The sequence below is a fragment of the Parasteatoda tepidariorum genome, chromosome 11 (genome assembly GCF_982258835.1).
Source record: "Parasteatoda tepidariorum strain Cologne lab strain chromosome 11, Ptep-v5.0, whole genome shotgun sequence".
Classification (NCBI taxonomy): Eukaryota; Metazoa; Arthropoda; class Arachnida; order Araneae; family Theridiidae; genus Parasteatoda; species Parasteatoda tepidariorum.
In genome coordinates, this window is record NC_141765.1 from 17,297,985 (window position 1) to 17,322,868 (window position 24,884).

Below are 24,884 nucleotides of genomic sequence, written 5' to 3' on the forward strand. Positions count from 1 at the left end.
TCAAAATATATTCTGGTACAGATTCATGCATACGCTTTTTCCGATTTCTTAAAATTTCATAACTTTCAGCTGAGTTATAGTTAACAAGAAATTCATCGATTAATAATTCTTTCAATTGAGCAAGTGAATAAAGATTACGCTAGCTACGAAGAAGTATCAACGCATTTTCGCATAAACAACTTTTAGTATATACAAATTTATGTGAAGGAGATAAATTAAACAATTTAGCCTGACCTTCAAACAATTCAAACTACAAATTAACGCTTGCATGTTTTTACCTTTAAAAAGTGGAACAACTGCTTCAAAATCTAAAAAAAAATCTACACTAAATTCAGCTTCACTTACATTTTGTGTTGCATTTAAATTACCTTTTTCTACATAGACATAAATTTCAGTATTATTAAAATTATTAGAAGTTTGTGTACTTTTAGAATTAGCAGAATCCGGCTTCCTATGAATTCCACAATTATTTTTAACACTAGATTGCCTAAAGAAGTTATTGTGACTGCTTTTTAATTTCAATTAGAAAAACAATGATGACACAATTTCTTAGATTTTTGCGACTTTTTGTACAAAGTATATTTTTTTTATTGTTAATATTCACTAATAACTTGTTTTATAACTAAAAATATGTAATATCAATAATATTAAAAATTAATTTTAAACAAATTTCTTTATGCATTAGTTATTCCTTCACAATGCAGTCATTTTAACTGCTTTTGAGCAATATAGGTATTTCAGTTTTTCTAGTGTTAATACCATTATGATTATCACCGATATCACTAATGATTTATTTATTCTTTCTTATTTTAATATGTAAATTTCCTCAAAAATTTCGTAAATAATTATACAATTAATAATAATGAAGAACTAAGTAACGCACAAATAATATGAGAATATTAATACTAATATACCTCAATCCTTTGTACCATTTTAGTTCATCATGTTTTAGACAATTCGCTTCTTAAAATTTATGAACAATTTCGAATGTGAAACCTGATGCAGATTATAATTTCAAGAAATATTTAATACATAATGTATCCAATGAAATACAAAGAAACAAATAAACTTCTTTTTAAAACTGAAAAATTTATCCTTTTAGAAGCAGAATAATTTTTTCGAAAAATAACTTACCCATTTAGAATAATAAAATTATACGTGTATCCACAATATGTTAAAAAGAAATAACAATTCACAGAAAAATATGACGTGAAGTTATGCGAAAAAAAAATCAGCGAGAAATACTTTTTTTAATTACTGTTTCTAGAGTCTTCAATAAAGTGTTGAAATCACAAGAATCTAAGCAGTTGAAATTATCCAGATGACTTACTCGACGATTCTTAAAATGCGATGATCTTTTGACTCATATTTACTGTTTCATATCAAATTTTTCCATTCTTGTATATCGACATGAGCAACACGCTAAAGTATTTCAAAAGTTTTTTTGTTCAATCGTACCAGCCAATTTTATTTCCCAAACCTTTAAAAACTATTAAGCTTATAAAACTAAATTATAATAAATGTTAGATTGAGGTAGCTGTAACTTAGAGAAAAACATGTATTAAAATAAAATATCATTCCCTCACTTTTTAAACAGTGAAATTAATTAATTTATTTAAATATTAAGTATAATTTATAGGATATATACTTTCTTTATAATGCCATTACATATTTCTATTAATATGAAAAGTTTCAGAGCTTTTTATTCAATTTACTTTTTTGGGATTTTATGAACTGAAAAATGACAGTTTTCATGATAATGACCCATATATATATATATATATATATATATATATATATATATATATATATATATATATATATATATATATATATATATATATATATATATATATATATATATATATATATATATATATATATATATGAAAATCAAAGGGGAAGAATGATTTATTTATGTCGATTTATCACAAAAATACCAAACGGATTGTTATTTGCTGCAGTTTGAAGATTACTAAGTTTTAACAAAACAATAACGGAGAAAATCGGTTCTCTGCTAAAGTTATTACACAGTGAAGATGAACTGTGCTGTGGAAAATGGTTTTTGTCTACACGCATATTCGTTTTTTCGTAGAATCAACTTTGATGGACAAAAACACTTCTTTCCCTTTGATCTTTATATGCCAATTTTTGATTAAATCAGCGAACATTTTTTACGTGAAATAAAAAAATAGTTTTAATTTTATTTCCAACTAAAGTAGAACTGAAGCTATGATAATTAAATAAAAATAAAACATATACGTTACACCACGGTACGTCTATTTGCATTCATTTCTCAAAATGTGTTTTTCGTTATTTACACTATTTTTAAATGCGATGTTTTAAAATCTATTGATTTGCGATGCAGAAAAAATTCCATTAATATTTTTTACATATTTCCAAATAATAGACAACACATTGCTCGAACAATTTTATATCTTGCAGTCAAAGTCCCGCAGTGGTCGGATCGTTAAGACACGGTTCCCAGCAGATCTCCGAAATCAAGCATCACTGACTGCGGCCAGTGTGCGGGTGGATGATCACTTGGATTAGTCTACTTAGGGACCAATGGTTCGTGGTATTGGTCCTCGTTAAACTGCTCTACCGTAAAGAGCTCGACTTCGCGAGCAGGTCGTCGGGCTACCGAAGTGGGAGTGCCATCCCCTCTGTAGAGGATCAAAATTGTGATGGCATGTCTTCGGATCATCCTCAGGGATGTTTCCCAGACCGCCGCCAATAGCCCATTGTCCAGCTCTAGTGCGAAGTAAATGAACTACAACAACAACATCTTGCAGCCAAACTATTAAGTAATAATAATAATAATATGTGTATTTTTGATCGGTCTCGTTCAAAGCGTTTCAATAACAACAAATCTTTTAAGAGTTCTGATCTCTTATCATATACCTCCAACACGATTTGAAACAAAAAAATGCTTTTAATTTCAATGTATTAATTTCTTGTCTATTATGTAATACTCATATAAATTCTAAGCTGTGTAATTCAAATTTGAAGGTTAAATTTGAAGTGGAAGGTACTTCGGTACCATAATAGTAACTACTGTCGGTACACAGTAAAAAATCAAATAATTGCCAAATCTTAGTCCAAGCTCATTAGTAAAAATAGGAGTAAGGCTGCAAGTAACCGAATTCAATTCCATCAATGAAATTTAACCCCACCACAAAATTTGTAAGCTGCAAATCGTTTGTGAACAACCAAAAATCGCTGCTGATAGTTTCAACCCGTTTATTATTAATGGTGAAAAAAGAGAAAAACTGTTTTGTGAAAAAATATTTTAAACCATCAAATATATGGAGAAAGTCTTAAATTAATTGAAAAATTAGAAAAATTAACATAATTGTGTCATAATAAAAGTATAATCGTGTGTTATTGATAAAGAAATTATATCTTTTCGGTGTTAATTTCTCTAATTTTTAAATATTTTTTTAACTTTTTCACATTTTATTTTTTGATAATCTTTAATTTTTATCCTTTTATTAATTTATTTAAATAACTTGTTTTCTGTGTAATGTTATTGTTTTATTCGTGTTATTTTATATATATATATATATATATATATATATATATATATATATATATATATATATATATATATATATATATATATATATATATATATATATATATATATATATATATATATATATATATATATATATATATATATATATATATATATATATATATATATATATATATATATATATATATATATATATATATATATATATATATATATATATATATATATATATATATATATATATATATATATATATATATATATATATATATATATATATATATATATATATATATGAGATAATAACACGTTAACATTTCACTGTTTTCCTCCTTAAATATAAATTTGCTATAAATCGAATTGCATCTTGAAATAATTTCCCTTAAAAAATAATAAACTGTATCGAAATTCTTTAAGTCAAATGTGGTTCCTCATGTACGCACGATTTTTGAAAGCCAGAATTTTGCTAAAAAATAAATGCATCAACATTTTTAAGCATATTAGCCCTTACGATCTACCTTGAAATATAAATAAAAGGAACATGCTTTAAAAATTCGTGGTATTTCTTAAAAAATGTCATCCAAAATGAAGTCAAAAATCTATACAAACAAGAAAAATAATTTAAAAAGTAAAAAAATAAAAAACAAGGTGAGTTTATATCAAAGATGAATTGTATGAAATAGTAAATGCCTTTAGGAAAAAACCTCAGCCTTTCAAGTTTTTATTTTTCCTTCAAGAAGAGTTCATCATCGGAAATAAAAAACGAAAGTGGAGAGAAAAAAAAAACGTGGTTATTGATCTCATTTCTGTTCTACTCTCTTTCAAGGAAATAATAAAATTTTATTTTATTTATTTATTATTATTCACCTCTTACAATAATGAACAAAGTTCATGTAGAACAGATGTAGGATAATATAAGATTTTTTTTACATTATTTTATGAAATAATACATGCTATTCATTATTAAAAAAATGGTCTTAAAGGGCATTGTTTAAGTTGAGTTGGCAAAATAACTTGTTTTTTCTCTAAAAAACTGAGCAATTTCAATTTACTTCTTTGAGTAGTTTATTTACAAAGTAAATAAACTACTCAATTGATTTATTTACAAAGATACAAAGATACACATTGATTTATTTACAAAGATTTATTTACAAAGATACTCAATTGATTTATTTACAAAGTAAATAAACTACTCAAAGTAAATAAACTACTCAATTCAATTTACTACTCAAAGAAGTAAATTGAATACTACGTATTTCAATTTACTTCTTTGAGCTTGAGTAGGCTCCGTTCAAAGTCATGAGAGGGTAAAATTTTGACATTTGTGTCTGTGTTTGTTTGTTTTTCATAACTTTTAGGCTTGCTTTCAGTCAGAAGATCTTATATTCTACAAATTTAATCATATACATATTTAATCATATCATATCATATATTAATCATGTCATATTAAATCTTTCAAGAATTAAAAATTATTTAGTTTCACCTCGTTTTCAAGAGTAATACACTTTCTTCAAGTCTATTAAATTTTGTTTAATTTTATTTAATATTTCTGCAGTTATAGTAAGAAAACTTAAGTGGAAAAAATTAGTTCTTTATATAAATTTCGATATCTTCATGAAGCTATGTTTGCGAAATTTTGTGCAGTTATTTTATGTAATAACCAACGTAATTAACATGAGTTACAAGATTATCGCTGTATTTTTTGTCATAGGGTGTTAGGAAATTTTTTTTTCTATCGCAGATTATTGATGGTCCCTCAAACCTCTAAAAACTTATTTTACTGATATGTGAAATTTTACTGATATGTATGAGAAATCGCATGATTTTAACACTTTAAAAGTTTTACAATAATTATCTAAGTATTTCTAGAGACATATGGAAAAGTGAGTTAGTATAAAAATGTTTCCATTGATATATGGGTGATTCTCACGAAACATGACAATTCACTGTCCCTTGCTCCAAGATATAATGCTATAATACTAAAAGAACTTTTTTTAAAAAAAAAAATTAATAAATATCATTGCTGTTAGCATTTTAAAATGACTTTGCACTGGCATTGACTGTTTTGTATACTTAAAACATTTAATTGAATATTAAAATGTCATTTTCCTGGCATGTCCCAAACAATATTTCCAATAATAGCTAGCTTCAAAACTTCCCATACATTTTTCAAAATCTAATTTTTTTCATCTTATCCTATGTAAGCATTTCTAGAATATACGCAGAGGGTATTGTTTACTAAAACTTCGTTTAAAATAATTTTTTCTGTCAATAATTTGTTTGTTCCATGAAAATCTGTAATTTTCCTGGCCACCTTTATTTAGTAATTCATAACCAAAATAGATAGCGCAAGGAATCAATATCTTATGTTAAAAGATTGATTAGATACCCTCCTATCTGAACATATCTTGTTGCATGAATAAAGAACCAATTTTCTGGCTCAAAATCTATTTCAAAAAATTTTTCGAGATGAGTAGGTTTTTATGCTGTCATTTTCCTGGCTTCTTGAAATCATTAATAACAAAAACTACATAGGTTTGTCTGAGTTATTTTAAGAAATACTGTTGTTTTCTGCAGAATATGAACGTCTTCGGCCAAAATATTAAATTAAAGTAAAGTTATATGCTATAAAATGGCGAATTTGTCATTATCCTGGCTGTCATTTTCCTGGCTTATGAATGCCAGGACATTGAAGTGTTACCAGAAATTCTTTTTAACTGCTAATACTGTAAAGAGGGAAAGCAAATATTAACCTAATACCAAGTTTATGTATGATTGTATTCTTGGATGTAATCGAAGTTATTTATTTATTTAATGATTGATTATTATACACAATTTTATTCTGTACATATCAGAAGCAAAAATTTTTTTGTTTCTTTCTACAGTGGATAAAAATAATTAATTTAAGCAATTTATGGTCCATCTAACATAAAGGCTTAAGTTGAGTTACTTACTATGAACTTAAAATGACTGTTTTTTAAACTTCTCAGTCATTTTCCTGGCAGTCAAGATTTGGTGAATTTCTGTTTTATTTTTTTCCTCGAACAAATGTCAATAAACTACACTGCTGTCTATAAGATATTAATAAGTGTAGCTAAAGAAGTATACAAAAAAAAATTTAGATTATTTTGAAGACTTTAAATTTGAAGAAATTTTTTGGCCCGAATTGTCATGTTTCGTGAGAATCACCCATATATATATATATATATATATATATATATATATATATATATATATATATATATATATATATATATATATATATATATATATATATATATATATATATATTATATGCATATTAGATGCATAAATTAGCTTTACGTATTCTTACGTTCCTATAATGTCCTAGAATATGGAATGCTTTGTATATAAACCTGGAAAAGCATTCTGCTGGATTGTTATGTGTGCAAAATTCGTAATTCTTAAAGCATTAGAATTCTATTTCCTATGTGAAAATATCGGTGTTTATTTTATCAGCTTCAGTATGAAGACAGAGAAAAACACTCCCTTAGCCACTCATCTTTTGATTATTAAAAAAGCTGAGAAAAAAGTTTCATATTTTGCCATCGTCTTCAAGTTTGGAATTTTAAAATCAACTGTTGACCACACAGACGCCCGGTGGCTGAGCGGTAGCGCTTCGCGCTGTCGTGCCACAGGTCCCTGGTTCGATCCTCGGGCCGGGCAAGGTTCACTCAGCCTTTCATCCCTTCAGTGGGTCGATAAATGAGTACCAAGCATGCTTGGGAACTAAACACTGGGGGTTCCGCATTCGTCTGACCACCTGACCGGAACATCTGCTCCTGCACCCCAGAGCCCAAGGTCAAGAAAACTGAGATGGGCACAGTAGGCCTTGGCCCTCTATGGGCTGTCGCGCAACTGAGTTTAGTTTAGTTGACCACACAGTAACGAAGTGAAAAGATGTGAAAGGTGTGCACAATCTTCTAAGATCAGGAGCCCCGAGAAAAAAGACCATACCATAAGACATCGTCTGAATGCAGTTGTATTGTGTGCACGGGTTCCGGTAAAATACTTCTCCTCTGGACAAAGAATAAAATGATCCCACTGAAATTTACAAGGAAGCACAAAGCATGAGCTACTAAATATTGAAAGAGTGTCCTTTGGAGTGATGAATAAAATTTCAATTTCTTTGAAAGTGATGGCCGACGATTTATTCATCGTCAAAAAAGCACCAGAATGGAACTCCGGCCAACAGTGAAACACGAAAACGGATCAGTAATGGTCTGGGGAGCTTTCCTTAATAATGGCTTTAACTCCTCATACATATCGATGGAATTATGGATCGATATGTTTATAAAAGCATTTTAAAAGTTCGCGGTCTACCTTATGCTTGTAAAAAGATGCCTCGTGGGTTAATGTTTATCATGATAATGATGCTAAACACTCCTTCAAAATTATGACAATTTGATTTACAGCTTAAAAGGTTAAACCTTTGAACTGGCCGAGTCAATCACTTGACCTGAATCCAATTGAATACCTTTGGGACTTCATTGGAAGATAAGTCAGGGCACGGAAGTATTCTTCAAAGGCAGAACTCCTTCAGGATCTTCAGTCAGAATAGGCGGAAACAGGGGTGAAAGCGAGACGGAAAAGAGGAAAGGCTGGTAGTAAAACCATTTCAGTTATAGCTAGTTTTGGGGAGGAGTTTACTTATTCTTCTTTTAAATTTTTCAACAATATCTACTTTATCTTGGAAAAGAATCAGTTTTATATATATGCCAGAATTATAAAAGAAATCTTGATAGTTACAGATATTTCATTTTTTTCGAAAAAAATGCTGAAATGAAACGTTTTACGTACCAGGTTTTTCTCTTTTCCGTCTTGCTATATAAGGGCTTTCACCCATGGGCGGAAAGTCCATTCTAGAAGGCCTTGTTAATTCTATGCTCAGATAGTGTGCGAAATCATCAAATCAAAAGGATATGCAACGATGCATTAAGAATTTGCTATATTTTCTTAAGATGATTAATTTCAATAAAAGTTTAGAAAAACAGAATCGTCTCAAAACTTTTGATTTCAGTTTTTCAAGTTCTCGTTTAGGTTTGTTAAATTAAAAATTTTCATATCTTATATTAATTGCTCCCCTTGTAGGATGACAAAAGCTGCAAATAAAATTACTAATTTACATCATTAAGAAATTTTACAGAAATATATAGAACAGAACATTTACTATTAAATCAAATTAGTTTTCCTTTGATTGATTTCTTAAATCGGTGGCTGTTTTTTTTTAATCATCCGGTGCTGAACTGAATTTTTCAAATGCTTTTAGTAATAAGTACACTTATTTTTAGAAATTTTATCTTTCCCAGAAGTACCTTTTTTATTTACCTTAATTTTTAATGCAAATTAGAAAATATTTTAAAGAGATATTTTCCGAACCTTTTAAGCGAAAGCGTAATACACTGCTGCAGATGAAGTAATGTCTTAATGGCTTTTCTTCAATTTGCGTACCTTTCATAAGGATACACGTAAACATAGAAATTAAACACGAGTAAAACACTAATGAGCACTGATGCATATGCAAATTAATTGGAAACAAACGTGATTTTTCTCATCAGCACTTAATAGAATAACGGATGATTCTTAATTAAATAAATGACCGCTTTTGAACCTTGCAAGCACGAGATCAGTTAAAAAACGTTAGCGAAATTTGGGTTTTTAGGTCATGCAAAAACTTTCACTTAACCTTGCTTCCCTTCCTTTTTGTTGGCCAATGAACCGACCTTTTGGTAATTTACCACCAACTTGCATAAAATGGCCTCTTCTAAGAAGAGGTGTGAAGGTTTCGTTGTTTGGTTTTTCACTTCATCTTAGAACTCGTAAATAAGTCACTAAAGTCAGAGATAAGTCACCTTTAAATCACTAAAATATACTAATATATAATGTGTATAATAAAGAGTTGGGATTACTGATCTGTGTTGAATTTCGTTGTTTAATTAAAGCACTGCTTTTTACAAAAGACATGATGTCAAAAAAATTTATTAAATAAGTTTAATTTAATAGGACTGATACTAAACAGTTAATCGAAATGGGATTTAGCAGTATATCAATGTTCAACTTTGCAACTTAACAACTTTGAATCCAATCCAGATGACAATGGAACTACTAACAACGCAAACCTCTCATGCTTAGCTTGATGGCAAGGTTGCTCTATCTCACGGTCCATCAATTACTGGGGATAGTTTTCGTAAGCAATTTCGTTGGCTCTACCCGGGAGAATTATTAAATAAGTTTAAATTTCTGTAGACTGATATTAATCAACGGCGCTAAACAGTTATTCGAAATCAGATTAGTGGCTATATCAATGTTCAACTTTGCAACTTTATAGCTTTGAATCCAATTGAGTCGGGGCGAGCCAGGAGCAATGAGACTGTTGTTTGAAGTATTTCATTGAATGCAAATGAAAGACTGCAAATGCTATTTATTGTTACATTGTATACAACCAAGGACTATAACTAGACGCTGCTTAACCAATTTCGTTTGTTGATCCCTAACCATTTGGCCCAGATGGGACACTCGTGTCTTTTTCATAAACTTTTTTTCTGACTCTATAAGTAAAAAACAATTCGGTATATTTTTATCAAAAACAAAAACAATCTATTAGTTACTAAAACAATTTGTGAGATTCTCAGAATTTGTTCTAAAATCTAAAATAGAAAAAAAGCAGTTCGAAAGTAAATTTTCTTTTCCTTCATATTTAAAAAAAATTATCAATAATTGATTTTTTAAATTAAATTTCAATGATGAATTACTAATTCTCATAGATATAAATGTCTGCAAATAAGTGAAAATTTAAAATATTATTGTTTGGAGGTGAACCTCGTTTTGAAAATTTTACCTTTAACGCAGAAAAAAACACCGGTGCTTCGTGTTGTATTTCATAACTATAAATTATTAAAGTGCTAAATCTAATCTTTTTCAATAATGTTGACTTAAATTAATACAAAACAATGAAAAAAGTAAGAAAAATACGTTTAAGGAAAATTCTGTGTCATAGGGTTAACCCTAAATCCCCTTTATTGTTCTGCATTTTTTCCTCTTTCTATAACTGTTAAATTTTAGCATTACGTATATCTGAAAGAAAACTATTTGACGACAATATTTCAATTTAAACCACAAACTGAAGATGTAATTTTTGTGCTTCCCGTAGCAGCATGGCCTGTAGTTTACAGTTAGGTAGATTGTTGATGCCATTCGTTTCCATGACGATAAACGAGATACGCTATTTTTTTTGGCGCCAACACTGTAACGAGCAACTTATATCACCCTAATAGTAAGATACAGAGAATCTCCGAAGACGAATACATTTATTAAAAAGAAATGCGTTCACTAAGTCTCAACAAAAAAGAAGACATTCTTCATAAAGGAAAATTAGGAAATTTTATATTTTGCAATAATTTTCGAAGTTTTTCAGAATACCAATGCCTGTTGATTGACCATAATACGAATATTCCGAAACTAAATCACTTAATTAGTTTTCATTGCTAAATTAGTTATAGGCGTTACATCCCAGATTTTCCCTATGCTGAAAATAATGGTAACTTGAAATCAATAAATACAGGTTTTAATTCAAGCTGCTAAGTTGGAATTTAAATATATATATATATAAATCTGGATAGTTAACTCTGAAATGCAAACAGATTCCAGCAATTTTATTTAAATTGTACTTTAATTCTGATACAAAAAAGTTCAAAATTATTTTTTTCAGATAAGGTTTATTACATGTATTTTGTATTGTCTAAACTTTGAAAGCTCGGTTAATAACTTATAAAATGCATAACGAATTACTCGCAATTTTAATATTTCTCATAATTCTTCTGCAAATACTCATATTTTTAATATTTTATTAATATTTATATTTTCTCCAAGTTATCACTGCTTACAAGTAAAACTTTTAGAAAAAGTTATTCGTCACGAAATAATACTTACTAGAATACATAAAAACTACTATACATAAAAACTAAATACCATACTAAAATAATACATTAAATAATACATTCGGGTGCAAAAAATTTCAAAATTATTTTTTTAAGAGTAAGGTCTATTGCAAACATTTTCTACTGCCTAAATTTTTAAAGTTCGTTTAATAAATTTTGAAATATTCAATAAATTACTAGTAATTTTAATATTTTTCATAATTCTCGTAATATCTTAATATTTCCCATGATTACTCGCAATTTTAATATTTTATTAATATTTATATTTTCTCCAAGTTATCACTGCTTACAAGTACAACATTTAGAAAAAGTTATTCGTCACGAAATAATACTTACTAGAATTATACATAAAAGCTAAATACCATACTAAAATAATACATTAAATAATACATTCGGATGCAAAAAATTTCAAAATTATTTTATTAAGAGTAAGGTCTATTGCAAACATTTTCTATTGCCTAAATTTTTAAAGTTCGTTTAATAAATTTTGAAATACTCAATAAATTACTCGTAATTTTAATATTTTTCATAATTCTCGTAATATCTTAATATTTCCCATAATTACTCGCAATTTTAATATTTTATTAACATTTAATTTTATATTTTATTAATATTTAATTTGAATACTTTATTAATATTTAATTTTATTAATATTCATACCTATTTTGTTTTTAATCCAAGTTAAGTTTTTTTTAAATCCAAATTTCAAAAGATTCTGCCAGTATTTATGTCTCTTTACAGAGAAGAGAAGGGCTTTTATGAACACACTAAGAAAAAAGAATGGTCAAAACTAACAAAATATGGTAAAATTTACGGTGCTTTTGGCTGTATGGGAACACTAAAAAGTATGGGAATTTTTACCGAAGCTTTTGTAATGATTTTGAAGAACTTCACAATAAAATATTGTTTTGTAATCTGAATTAAAATTTGTTAAATGGGGTAAAATTTGGAAATTTTTTCAGGATACCTTAGAGCGTGGTATAGAAGTCACCTATTGGTTAAAATTAATTTTCAGTTTTGTATTTTTACTAAATGTATGCTAATAAGAACTATAATTTTGAAAAGCAGAATTTTCAGTAAACCGTTATCATATATTTCGGTTTTATTAAAAGAATTATAAATTTTTTTTATCAGAAATGCATTTACCATACAGTACGGTAATTTTACCTGAATTTTCGCCAGAAACCAGAATTCCCTTTTACAGTTTTCATAAACTTTACGAAAAATGTTACTGACTGCAATTTTGAAAATGTCTAATATTTTATCGACATTTGCTTATCTTCATTTTGAATGATATATAAGCTATTCGGGAAGTAAACTTTTTTAAAAAAATTTTCAGAGTACTTTTTATTTACACAAGCTCCAGGGCCTTCATTAGTTCGGACGCAGTGACGGGTGAGAGAAGAGGGCACTCCCCACAGAACAATCACAGAGAACAGCCAATCAGCGACTGAGTGTCTAAGAACTTTAAATCTGTTACTATATTATTAGCATTATTTTTACTAAGAAATTTAATTCTTCATTAAGTATTTACTTAAGTGGAGGATTTTATAAAGAATAAATATGACTTTTTTTAAAAAAATAATAATGCAGTTTTAGTTCATTAAAATCAAAATATTTTTTACATGTAAGTAAATTCAAGGATATTTTTTTAAAATTTTATTAAAAGAATAGTTTCTAATTGCATTAACATATGAATGAATTCAATATATGAAAAGATGTTTTTTGAATAAGCATTTTTATGAATATACATTATTCCAATGTTTTCATTTAATGTTTTTTGCTCTCTCAACAGATCACATTATTATATTCCTTTTTTTTCAGATACATCACATGCCTCTGTAAGTAACTGTGCTAACATCAGAGTGCGCATTTTGCTAAATTTTTATAGTTCTTACCAACACGGGATTTACTTGATATTAGTTTCGTATTAAATAACGGGGGCCATATTTTCAGAAAATACCCATATATGCTTAAGAATATTTAGAATCATTTCATTTTTTAAAAGTCCAAAACACGCAAAGTTCGGAGTATCTAATGCTTTAACGTTAGGAAATACACTGAAAGAATTTTTTTAGTTTACTTTTTTTTCTGATTTCATTTATTTTTATTACAATTGTTTATAATGCAAAAGGGACATTTTCAAAATTTTCATATTATAATATAAGTTTTAAACTTTTCAAAAATAAAAGTTTTTAGAAATATTTGGAAAAAAAAACTCCCAAGCAATCGTATTTAGACCTAAAGAAGCAAAGTTCAAAGCACATATAAACTTGGACACTTTTACGAAATGTTTGTCACTTTTTGCAATGCGTGATCTATTTCAATCTGGTTTCATGTTAAACGATGGGCTTCATATTTTCTGAAAATACCCATATATGTTCAGAAATACCTTAAAAAATTTTTTTAAAACTTATTTAATCCAAAACACGCTAAGTTCAGAGCATTTATTGAGCTATCGTTATATTAGACACCAAAAAAAAGTTTTTTACCTTATTTATTTTTAGTGGGTTTTATTTATTTTTAATCATTAAAAAATGGGTTTCATATTTTCTGAAAATACCCATATATGCTTAGAAGTACTAATATACACTATATGGACGAAAGTATGTGGACACTCAATGGTATGGATTTAGAGCTTCCTGAGGCACATATTAATATGATATTGGTCACCCTTTTACATCGACGACAGCCTGCATACGTCTGTGAATACTTTCCACCAGTTTTTGATAGGTGGCCATAGGAATTGACTGCCAGGTTTCCATCACAGCTGAAGTGAGTGCCTGCACTGAGGATGGTCCATTTGGATGGCTACGTAATCTGAGCTCTAATTCGTCTCAAAGGTGTTTTTTTGGGATTTAGATCGGGGCTCTGAGAAGGGCAGTCCAGATGTTGAACATCCTTGTCGTCAAACCACGTCTGTGCAAGTCTTGATGCCGTGTGAATGGAGCAGTTATCCTGCTGGAAGAAAAATAGGCCTTCCCCGAAATATTGCCATAGATTTGGGAGTACAGCATTGTCCAGAATGTCCACATACATCTAAGAGTTCATGTTTCCAGCCACAGGAACTAACGGACTCAGGCCAAACCACGAGAAACTCCCCCACACCAAAAGTGCATATACACCGAAGAGCCATTACATTATGCCCACCCTCCATCTATAACAATGGGCTCGTCCAGGCTTTCATGGTTTCTCGCCCAGGAACAATGCTTTCATGGGGCTCATTAGGACCCATAATCCTCATAGAACAATCCCTGACATCTGTAAGCTACTCGAACATAGTTGCAGACCAGGTTCACGAATTCATGGCAACAGTTTGTCCTGCAGGGGATGGAGTTTACCAACAGGATAATGCACCATGTCATAAGGGTCGAATCGTCGAGGAACATTCCAGTGACTTTCAAGTCATGTCTTGGCCCCCAAATTCACCTGACCTTAATCCAATAGAGCATTTGTGGTCCTTCTTGGAAAACCAAATTCGTGCTGCCAAGCTATCCACTCGCAATGTGAGGGATTTGCAGGACCAGTTGATGAGCTCTTGGTACCAGATACCTCAGACTACCTATCAGCACCTTGTGGAATCAATACCACGGCGGGTGCCAGCAGTTTTGAGGGCTAAAGGTGGTCCTACATGTTATTAGCAGGGTGGTCATAATGTAATGGCTCTTCGGTGTATATGGGTGATTCTCACGAAACAGGACAATTCGGACCAAAAAATTTCTTCAAATTTAAAGTCTTCAAAATAGTCTAAATTTTTTTTGTATACTTCTTTAGCTGCACTTATTAATATCTTACAGACAGCAGTGTAGTTTATTGACATTTTCTCTAGAAAAAAAAATAGAAATTCACCAAATCTTGAATGCCAGGAAAATGACACATTACCTTAGAAGTTTAAAAAATAGTCATTTTAAGTTAATAGTAAGTAACTCAACTTAAGCTTTTATGTTAGATGGACCATAAATTGCTTAATTTAAATCTTTTTATCCACTGTAGAAAGAAACAAAAAATTTTCTGATGCTGATAAGTACAGAATAAAATTGTGTATAATAATCAATCATTAAATAAATAAAAAACTTTGAATACATCCAAGCATGTTACAATCATACATGAACTTGGTATTAGGTTAATATTTGCTTTCCCTCCTTACAGTATTATCAGTTAAAAAGAATTTCTGGTAACACTTCAATGTCCTGGCATTCATAAGCCAGGAAAATGACATCCAGGATAATGACAAATTCGCCATTTTATAGCATATAACTTTACTTTAATTTAACATTTTGGACGAAGACGTTTATATTCAGCAGAAAACAGCAATATTTCTTAAAATAACTCTGATATATCTATTTAGTTTTTGTTATTAATGATTTCAAGAAGCCAAGAAAATGACAGCATAAAAACCTACTCATCTTGAAAAATTTTTTGAAATAGATTTTGAGCCAGAAAGTTGGTTCTTTATTCATGCAACAAAACATGTTCAGATAGGAGGGTATCTAATCAATCTATTAACATAAGATATTGATTCCTGGCTCTTTCTATTTTGGTTATAAATCACTAAATAAAAGTAGCCAGGAAAATGAAAGATTTTCATGGGACAAACAAATTACTGACAGAAAAAAAATTATTTTAAACGAAGTTTTAGTAAACAATACCCTCTGCGTATATTCCAGAAATGCTAACATGGGATAAGATAAAAAAATGGATTTTGAAAAATGTATGGGAAGTTTTGAAGCTAGTTATTATTGGAAATTTTGTTTGGGACATGCCAGGAAAATGACATTTTGATATTCAATTAAATTTTTTAAGTATACAAGACAGTCAATGACCAGTATAATTTTTTAAGTATACAAAACAGTTCAGAATTTTCATTAAATCTTTACCATATGAAAGGAAACATTGCCAAATGAATAGTTATAATATCGTTTATTTTCGTTATTATCGTTTATTATCGTTTATAGTTCGTTGTAACTTAAACTCAAGAAAACGCGAATATTAGTTTAATAGATATGCAAAGAAGTAATTAAAAATTAGTTTTCTAGTTTAATCATTGTAAAAACTAATTATTATTTGCTTGATTTATATGTATTAATAAGGGTAAAATTTTATTTATTTTCAATATATATTCATACATTTCAAATTATATTAGTAAATAAACTTACTTAAAGTGGAATTACTCGAACAGATGGTTCAGTTTTCTTCTAGTTTGTCGATCACAAAATGCAATTAAACCTTTTATTTGCAACAGAAAATAAAACAAAATATCCAATTGTTTTTAAAGAATTCTAAATTGAATGATAAGCAAAATTTCGTCTAGTTAATTTTCTCAAATAGAACTAAACACTTTATGTGTCTCATGTGGCGTGTTTTTGTAAAATATCTTTATTAAAGTACCTTTCTAAAGATATTCTAAAAATATCCGCAGAGAACGCGAATTTTATCTAAAACAAATGTAAACTCAACATATCACAAAATGTCTTGAAATAGGAAAAACCTACTAAATTTGTCGAATTATTTTGCAATGGATTAGTATAATGGAAACATTTAAAACTTTAATTGTTGAATACACACTTTCTTTTGTTTCTTAATTTTACGTAATGGAGTCAGCGCATGTTTATCATGTAGTTATTTTATTGAAACAGAATATTTTAATTAAGTTTTTATCTTTTCGCAAAAGAATAAAAAAAAGTAATTGTCTAAATAAGAGCTCTCTAAACTACATATCACCAGCAGCACCAATCCAGCCCATGGCAGCACGCCTGACATGCAAGGTGCACTATAAAAAATTATTGTAATATCGACAGAAAAAAACAAGATATTTTTCACAGAAAAAAAACTGTTCGAAACAAATAAAAAAAATTTCTATTTTTAAACGTTTTTTGTAAAATGTAAAGAATTCCTTCTTTTTTTACAGATTTATTTGTATATTTGGCGGTTTAAAGCTGTTTTATTGATAAAACTGTTTTTCTCTGTTTTTCACCCTCTTCATAAACGGTTTAAAACCATCAGTTCAAATTCTAGTTTTTGCTATTCAGTTTTGTTTACCATACGATATCTTTACCTTTTTTCAAATCATTTTGGGATTATTTTCTTCGCTGGCTTTAATTTTTCAGAATTTTTTTATGATTTTGAACATCGTATAAAATTGCAAATGATATAAATTTGCCAAAAGGGATACTCTACCAGATTATGTCTCTTTAGATATAACTTTTTGGTAAATTAAGTTGCCAGGTAGTTTCAAAAGAGTGGGCCACTATAGTTGTAAATGTTTTTTTACACTTTTAATATAAAGACAATTTAAGATTTTTCTTTGTAAGGAAAACTAGAGCTTCGGTAGCTCAGGGGACACAGCACTCACCTTTCAATGAGGTAACCCAAGTTTGAATCCCAGCGTTGACTGGTCGTACGAATTCTGCTCACGACTTTCGACGGCCACAACGATGACATAGTTATTTCGTGGATATTTCTGTGTTAAAATAACAGAGTTTTTTGCTAAAATAATAGTTTGTTAAAATATCAGTATTTACCAATTAAAAAGCAGGTTTCTGTTTAAAATAAGTTTTCTTTCCGTGAAATAAATGGTTTAGTACTGGCATACCAGCTAACAGTTTTTTGTTTCCATAAATGTAACAGATTTTTTTAACAGTGTGCATGACCTGCCTCAATTTATTTCGATTATAATTTAAAATTTTGTACTGGCATACCAACTAACAGTTTCTCTCGTAAATGTAACAGATTTTTTTAACAGTGTGCATGACCTGCCTCAATATATTTTGAATATAATTTAAAATTTTAAAAGTGACTAAAACTTACAAAATAATAATCAGAAGAAACGCAATATTCTTCTCTTTTTCTTATTTTTGTCACTTTTTTACTTTATTTTTTTATGAGAACTTCTATTTTTTTAAGTTGTAAGTTCCTTCTATTTTATTTACTTGGCAGATCCTTTTTTTTATTAATAATTCCTTTAATTTTGCTTAATTGACATTTATTCCGATTTTTGAACTGACAGTTACTACAGTTACGTTTTTATCAACGGCTCAATTATTTTTTATTAGCGACTTCCCTGTTTTACTTTTTTAACATTTAAAGTAACAATAAAACAATAAAATTTTGCAATATTTATGACAAGTTTTGCTATTAAATTTGATCCAGTAATCTCCTCGTATAAAATCAAAAACATGTTTTGCAATTTTTTTAACACAGTTCTCCTTATCTGTGTGTCATCCGTACTATTTCTGTAATCTGACGAAGAATTAATGCAGATAGCACATAAATTTGTTATTTGAACACTTCATTATTTAATAGAAGTTTTGGCGTGTGTTATATCGCTTAAATTTGCTGTAGTTTTAAGATAGCGTCAGATTAAACTATATTACCATCCTTCTTAAACCTACTAAAACGGTTCTGGATGCTGTTCAATTAAACAGGTTGATGCAAATCTGCACTGACAAAGAAAAAGTTATATATATATATATATATATATATATATATATATATATATATATATATATATATATATATATATATATATATATATATATATATATATACAGTGAGAAAAAGTAATAATTTTAAAAATGCTGTCTGCTGAATTGTTACCACTAAACTTACTACTTACTAGCTAAAGTTTGTTGACATTTTTTATTTTGTTAGAGTATGTCTAATGATGGCGTCCCAGTTTTACATTGTTGTTGCCCATGCATTTTTATTGACCGGAAAATCAAGTGGTAGGATCCAGTTTTTTCTCATTCATGTCCATTTTGTTTTGGTTGTCATCAGCATAAAACTAATATAAGTCGTAAAGAAATTGTTTTTCTATAAAGATTTTTGCATCCCTAATTTAAAGTTATTTTCCTGTACAGCTATTATTACGTTTTTAACTCAATTTTCTAATTTAAAACTAAGAGAATAGTTGTATTTATTATTATTATTATAATGCAATTCTGCGCTACATTTTCAGATAAAGTTAGTTAGAAACGTTGTCAAATCTTATTAACCATCTTATAATTATTATTGTTGTGTAAATAACCTTTATAGACTGTAATAAGTTACAGTTAAGGAGATCTGTTAAATGATTTATAACTTAATGATCAGCTTCATGCGCAATGAGATGCAAGCAAAAGTAATATTTAATATATCCGCCCATTTGGTAAGCGAAAATTTTAAGTTATGGTTGTGAACACATCAAATTTGTTTGAACTATTTGTTTGTTCTATTGTTATATGTTACTATTTGTATGTTCTATTGTTATATTGTATTGTTATATGTTTGTTCTATTGTTATGTTTGTTCTATTATGATTACTTAGAAAAACTACTTCTGCTTACCAATAGATCTAAATATTTATAATACTAATAGATAATAATATTTGAACGTAGGAAGTAGAGGCACATGAGAGGCATGTGAAAAGGTAATAATTTTTAATAATGCTATCAAAAAATACAAAATACAAACTGACCTCAAATAAAACTCGGAGGACTTCAAATCAAATAATTAAGAAAACTCTACTATTACGTTTATAAAAAGGAAGATTTATTAACTCAACAACAAAATTATAACATCGCCATTCCAAAAAAAAACAAAAAAACAAATCTCACACTTGTTACGTAAAGCTATAAAAAGACCGAACGATTATTTATGGAAACGATTATATGATTATTATGAACTAAACTTTATGCAAACGATTGTTTATGACGTCATTAGATAAAAGTGTCATTAACGCAATATTATCCAGTGTTTATTAATAATTTTGAGTGGCAATGTAAAAAGATAGTTGTTCTAAAGTTTTATAATAAAATGTTTGTTTTGTTAGAACGCAGTTATTTATTTTAGAATTGCTTCGGATACGGAGATTAATCTCCGGCTAATGCCCTATAGCAGGGGTGGCGAACCTTTAAATACCAACGTGCCATTTTCTCTAAAAAATTACTTAATGAGGTCATAGACGTGCCGTCAAATAATTTTGACTTCGTGATTATTGGGAAAATAATAATACTAAATACTATCAACTCACAACTCTTTATTTACATTGAAAAAAAAAATACATTTTGCAATGTCTCAGTTATACACGTAATTCAACTTAAAGTCACATCAGTGTGACTTCTGTTGTTGCAGATTAGATGACCAATAACTTATATTAGGTTGTAAGATGTTAGTTTAAGCAGGACCGTTTATTTTTTTTGCTAGTTATTTACAGTTAGCTTGTTTTTTACGATTATTAATTGTTTTTTTAGTATTAATTTGTAATTTTTTTATTAATAATTGTTTATTATTTTGTTTGTTTTTGTGAATTTTAATTTAATTGTTAGATATGCTTCATAGCGTAATAACATTTATGTAATAACAATTCATAGTGTAACAACAATTGTGATCGGTGGAGTGCCCAAAATATTGTGTCGCGTGCCATTGGTTCGCCATCCCTGCCCTATAGCAATGTGTTAAATAATATTGGTTCCTCGCTTTATATAAGTTTATAATATTGCTTGTATTGAAATTGCCTTATATAAGTTGATAATAAGTTCCTCTGACATTTTACAATCCTATCATATTCTCTCTATGTGATGTTGGTGCAGAAAAATTGCCAGCTAATTTCCAGGAAAACGACTTTAAGTTTGTTAAGTTTGTTAAGTAATTGCTTAGCAATTGTCGGGGGTTGGCGAGCGGTAGTAAGCAGGGGGCGGAGCCCTCCAGTATATATATATATATATATATATATATATATATATATATATATATATATATATATATATATATATATATATATATATATATATATATATATATATATATATATATATATATATATATATGTTAATATTAATAAAATATTCGAAATGTGCTCACTGGTCAATTATTTTGCTCTTAGTTGTAAAAAAAAAAGGAAACTTAATCTATGGTACATTTTTGGACCGCTCTGAGAGGCAAAATAAGTTTAAATAAATTAATTTTTATCCATAAATTTGACTTAAACCATTTTTTAAATATCTTTTTAATTTTATAAATTGCAGCATTTATGAAGCATTCGTTTGACAATTAATTTTGATATAAATAGACTCGAAAGTGGTTTATGCGAATGTCAATAATAAACTTATTTATATATTTATTTTTATACAACAAATATTTTAGTAAATACCATTAAAGGGCTTGCGCAATACGGAGATAAGTAATGTTTTCTAATCGCTTATGAGTTCTATTTTTAAGTAAAAGTTTGTTTTAAAGTTTATCATTAACGGCATCTATCAAGCATTCATTTGATAATTATTTCGAAGTCCGACTTGAAAATGACTTGTTTTGAGTGTAAAAAAACATTTTAATTTGTTTATTTAGTTATTAATTTATTCAAGTTTATCAAATATTTCAGTAAATATAAATGCAAAACTGAGGATAACATAATAATAAGTCACAATTTCTAATTCCACGGGAGTTCTATTTTTAAGTAAGAGTTTCTTTTAAATTTCATCAACGACAGCATTTATCCAGCGTTTGTTTCATAGTTTCTGATTATTGATAGTTGCTTGATATTTCCTTTAATGGTAAAAAGAAGACGTGGCCATAGTACTCATCGAAATTCCATTCGGGGCTCATCGAATAGTGTAACATTGGTTCACAGAAATTATTTTTTCACATGTAAAAAAATGTTTGCTAAATTAATTATTAATTTATTCATTTATTTTCATTTTACAAATATTTTATTAAACGCAATGGAAAGGCTTGTGATAAATATAAATTTCCTTTAAATTTTACAATGACAGCGTTCGGTTCATAATTTAGCCTTTTTAATGCATCTGACTAAGTGGTTTTCTTATTGTCAAAAAAATGTTAGTTTGTTAATTATTTAATTAATTTAATTGAAGTTCAACAAATATTTAGATAGATACAATCAATGGACTGTAATATAGGTTAGATTTTACTATAATGTTATCCTATTACTATCATTCTTATTAATTTATTCCTTATTTTTCTTTTACAAGTATTTCATTAAATGCAACGGAAAGGCTCGAGATAATATAATGATAAATCACAATATCTAATACTGCCGGAGTTCTAATTTTAAATATGAATTTCTTTTAAATTTTAAAATGACAGCGTTAGGTTGATAATTTAGTGGCTGTAGTGGTCTAAGTGGTTTTTCTAATTGTCAGAAAAAAACGTTAGTTTGTAAATTATTTAATAATTAATTTATTTACATTTAACAGATATTTAGATAGATAAAAATAAAGGGCAGTAATATAAGTTAGATTTTTAAACTGCGCAGAACAGCCTTTTTTAAACTAGTTTTTAGATTAAAAAAACACTACAACATTCAATATATTGAGCTGTTTTCTAGTTAAAATTATAAAACCTTGTAAATTTTCAATCTGGAAATAATACTAAATAACAGTCTGATGTAAAAATGTTACCTTAGGTAAGTAGGTATATAATAATAAGTAATATTTAGTAGTAGGTAGGTAAGTAATATTTACGTTGCACTAAGAGCTATTCAGAGCTGCACAGTGAGCTATTGGCGACATGCTACCTTAGGAAAAATGTGGCTAATTACTGTATTATCCACAACCCCTTTAATTCCGAAAATTTTTTTTCGTCAAGTCTTGCATAATTTTAAATTTTAATTTTATTTTTTAAATTTAAGATACTTTTGGTCTCTTACATTGCTTTTTGAAATATAAAAATTTTTAGGTTGTTTCAAGTAAAGCAGAAATTAAACAACTTTTTGAATAAAGCAAGCGCGATTTTATTTATAATTTTTCAGTTTATTTCATGACATTTACTATTAATATAGAAAAAAAATTGAGTAAGAAATTTTAGAATCTTGTAACACTTAAAATATTGCTTATGGTTTTTATTAATTTAAAAATGATGTAAGCGAATTCTATTGAAAATGCGAAGGTAATGGCTCAATTAATTGCTTAAAAAAATTATAAGTATCCTTTACAAATGCTTTTAAAAAAATTTTAAATTCTGTGGAAAATTTTTGTTCAAGTCTTATATTCAAAACAGTGGAACCCAATTTTAAATATTCCTGCACTCCACGAAAAATTTACGAAAATCAAAAACAATCAATTTAAGTAAATAATAATAATCAGGATTTAAAAATGTATATTCTAATAATTTTGCGAATGTTACTCATACGTTGTTATTAGGATGCGAAACAATTACCAAAATTAATTACATAACCGTTTAAACTCTTACTCAATTTAAAATTCGTAACACTATAGGAAACACTATAATATATTTTGTAAAGTATTAAAAATAATTAACGAAGTTTTTGACGGCATATTTTATTTCAAACGGTAGTTGAAAAACAATTTGCAAATCAGGTAAAATTTTCACTTAATTAATGAATGATGATCAATTCAAGTAAATACTAACAGTCTTAAATCAAAATTAATATCAATTTAAATATTTTGTCCATTTTATTAATTTATAGTATGTTACTGATATGCTACTATAATATAAATGAGTTTTCCGATTTGAAATTTTTAACCGATTAAATATTAAAATCATTTTAAAATTCGTGTCTACATATACCAAATGTTAATATGTTTTGTCACATTTTATACAGAAAATAAAAAATTCTTTGAAATATTTTTTAATATTTTGCATTTATATTTATTTCAACAAAAACAATGAAAATGTTATCAACCGAAAATTTGCTTATTGTTTTCTACGCATAAATTTTAAAATCAAAACAATCTATGCTGCAAATAAAAATGTCGTATCTATAAACTTTAAATTGTATTCCAATATAGCTTTATTTAAAAAACAATTAAGACTCGAAAAGAAGAGAATTAGGTCAAAAAATATTTAAAACAATACCTTTTAATTGTGAAATTTCAGCCAATATATTTCTTGAAGTTTTTACTTTCATCCATTACAATAGCCTAGAAATTCAACAACTATGATTCGATACGTTGAATCTTATTGGATGTATTGTTTGATGACGTCATCTTTTTGGGATAAGAAATCTTGGTGATAAAGATTGACCACCTTTGGTTTTATCACTAGGGGTCCTCCAACTCTTTTTGACACGCAGATGATTAACACTAAATTTATTAGGCTCATAATTTAGTCTTTGTAGTACAGCATTTTATTATTGAGGGGACATTTTATTTGTTCATTCCCCGCCGAACGTCCTTCCCATGAATGTTTTTTAATCTCTCATTAAGTGCTAAATACAAATTCTCAACAAAATGCATAAAAATAAGGGGATTATTTTTTTTGTAGTTTTAATAACTTCTTTTCAATTATTTAACTGGCAAGAACAACAAAAAGCATAATCCAAGAGTTACAATCCCAAAAAAGTCAGTACTTTTTATATTTTGTATAAGTAAATTATAGATTTAAACAAAACTATTCAAGTTAACCCACGGGTCTGATTTCTTGCACCTG

At 28.0% G+C, this 24,884-nt stretch overlaps 1 protein-coding gene across 1 annotated transcript in view; it reads right to left on the bottom strand.

Moving 5' to 3' along the window:
• The window catches only part of LOC107451013 (proton channel OtopLc), a 99,524-nt gene extending 75,097 nt beyond the window's left edge, over window positions 1-24,427 (bottom strand). Inside the window, exon 1 of the mRNA XM_016066966.4 lies at window positions 24,312-24,427. The gene's annotated coding sequence lies outside the window, so the exon portion shown is untranslated. The remainder of the gene's footprint in view (window positions 1-24,311) is intronic.
• Between the last annotated feature and the right edge of the window lie 457 nt (window positions 24,428-24,884).